Source organism: Maylandia zebra, linkage group LG7 (genome assembly GCF_041146795.1).
Source record: "Maylandia zebra isolate NMK-2024a linkage group LG7, Mzebra_GT3a, whole genome shotgun sequence".
Taxonomy (NCBI): Eukaryota; Metazoa; Chordata; class Actinopteri; order Cichliformes; family Cichlidae; genus Maylandia; species Maylandia zebra.
In genome coordinates this window covers 40408516-40411279 of record NC_135173.1, presented here as the reverse complement: position 1 = coordinate 40411279, position 2764 = coordinate 40408516, and the positions used below count along the sequence as shown (strand labels likewise).

Sequence of the window (2764 nt, the reverse complement as noted above, 5' to 3'; positions counted from 1 at the left end):
AAACAAGCAAACAAAAAACCCATCACTTTCACATGCATTGCGTTGACTACCACATGCTAGGAGAAGTGCAGCTGTCACTGCAAAACATGATCTTGTAGTCTGAAGACAGCTGGAAACAAACCTGATCTGCTGGTAACAGGATACAAGTTTTAGGTAGAAACATGTCTCCAGTAAAAATAAACAACTGACCAGCAGGCAGTAGAAAGATAAACAACTGGAAAAGATGTATGCGTGTTCAAACATTCAGACCCTGACACCAAAATTTCACACTCTATACACATTCATCCTTTACTCTGCTTACATTGTAACAGAACATATGTGTATACACAGACACACACAAATGAATGTGTGTTCACAACACACAGGAGTTCTACACTAAATACACATCATGTACTTTCATAACACTGGCAGAAACAAGCGTTACAACTCCACTAAGCAAACAAGGTATGTGCAGTTATCTTGACAGAAATAAAAAAGAAGAAGAAAAATCATCATATGCAGGCATGTATTCAAGGACAGGTACAATACACACTTTTGTGGTGTAACTCACTTATTCTCGGCAGCACTCTCACTCGCACACATATATACTTTTCTATATCTCTTTCATATTCCATAGGGGCTGGAGTTAATCCTCAACACAGGAGGTGTCATCACCTCACTGAGACTGTTGGATCCTGCTGACACACCTCAAGCGTAAGTCGAGATGAATTAATGTCATTTAGTTCCCTTCACAGTCAAACACTGGCATGCACTGTAATACTTTAAACTCACATATGCCTCAAACACGAAGTCAAATATTTGAACGGAATTGAATTCACTGTTTTTGTCAGCGCTCATATGTGCTGGGCTGTCATCTCCAATATTACAGCCGTTAGCTCACATGCTATTTGTTCACATTCAGACTGTTTACATATTAATACGTCTGAAGAAGTATGATTAGTGGGAGTCCCTGAAACCTATTTGTGTTTGAGGAGTGTGGGAGGAAGAGGAAGAGTAACAGGAGCCTTTTGAGCTCTTTCTGTCTACCTCTCTCTGCATGTTTCCCCTCAGTTATTCTCTCTCTGTAAATATTCATTAGAGCTCTTTGTAACACTTAGTTCAGCTTTCTTTCCCTGATGCATAACCCTAAACACTGCTGCATGTGATACATGCTGATGAAGGTGACATCGTTTCAAAAAAGTTTTGATCTGCTTTTGGGAAACAGTTGAGATTTTTCTTTAATCTGCAGAGATGGCAAAGTAGGTAGGATCATTTGCTTTTTTTCTGTATTATTTTAAGTGCAGACATATGATTTCCACTGGTGTGTGATATTCTAAAGGTTCTTCTGAGTCACTGATCAAACTCAAATTTAGGTTGTTCAGAGTTTGATGGTTGTCATATCTCAGTTTTTTGTTGTCCTCTGACAGTCTGAAAGGCGTTTCTCTGTCTGTATTGAATTATCTTGCTTTTTAAAAATCACTGGGATAAAAAAAAGAATATGAAAATTATATGAACGGCACAGGTTTAATATTTGGATATTTAAGAGACAGAGTTAGTCTTAACCAAAAGTGAATAGACGCTTATTAAGAAATACAGCTTTGGCTTAGTAATTTCCCTCATTTATACCTTGTCCTCCTAGGTGGCATGCTGGTAACACAATGTGCAGCATACATGTAAAATTGTTCTCTATTGTTTTGCAAGGAGTTTATTATTGTTATGGTCCGGGTGTGTGCCAGTGTGTCTCCCTCCGAGCCGGCGTCTCCACCCCTGGGAGGGGCCTCAGTGTTTTTGCTGATCGCTTACACCTGTGGGTAATTTAGCCGGGGACTCAATCTCTCTTCGCCAGATTCTCTGCTAACATCAGTCAGTGCAGGCCACCACCATAATTCCCTACGTATTTTGTGAATCTCCTTGCCTCACTGTATGTTTGTCTTTTGTGCGCCTCTCTCTTAGCTACACCTAACTGCCAACCCCTGCCGAAGAGCTCCTACTTGGATGCTGGACCGTCTGGCAGTCCCACAGGCTATTACCCGAATCACCTACCTGCCTCTCTGCCTCCATGCCAGGAGTTTTTGGATTACACATCCGGACTACTCACCCCTTTACGTCATCTCCGACCACCTGTGGCAAGTACGCAGTACGAAGGAGGATTCTGAACCAACAACATATTCATATGTCTCCTTATCCGTATCTGAACATCTGCACTCTGTTACAGTGACCCCGACCTTTTCCTGGATCTAATGTGACTTGCTTTCCAGTCCAATCCCCGGAATAGCTGTCCCCTCTGACCCGGACCAGATTGTTACTTAGTTTCAGTGGTGGAATGTCATACTTGTCTAACTCACCTTTTTGTTTATGAATATTTGTGGAATCATTAAACATTATTCTTAAAATCTTCTTACGAGCTGTTCGGCGTCCTGCATTTGAGTCCTGTCACTCGTCTAAGACGGTCTCGGCCGTAACAATTATGTACCAAGAGCAGGTTTTACACTCTTTTCAGTTCCCTGTGGAGATTGTTGTAATTATAATGGGGCAAAAGAAAGTAGATGGTTGTGGGAAGCTGCTGTTCTATGTCACTCTGCAAACTACAACTTTATTAATAAAATCAATATGACTCAAACCATATTTTAGCACAAATCCAAAACTGTACTATATTACTGTGACATTAAAAACATTTAATATGGCAGCTTGAGTCAAGGGATAAACTGTCAGTTGCAGCATTTACTGCTTCACTGTGAAAGAGTTTGAAAACGTCATCATAAAGAAGAAACCTCCACAGTGCTTT

General features: G+C 40.7%; 1 long non-coding RNA gene across 2 annotated transcripts; it reads left to right on the top strand.

Moving 5' to 3' along the window:
- Window positions 1-624: 624 nt before the first annotated feature.
- LOC143419697 (uncharacterized) lies at window positions 625-2523 on the top strand. Of its 2 annotated transcripts, none has more exons than XR_013099710.1 (3): window positions 625-693; window positions 1933-2109; window positions 2195-2523. It is a non-coding gene; the product is annotated as an uncharacterized LOC143419697 (long non-coding RNA). The 2 variants fall into 2 exon arrangements; XR_013099709.1 differs by lacking the exon at window positions 625-693 and adding an exon at window positions 1790-1842.
- Window positions 2524-2764: the final 241 nt, after the last annotated feature.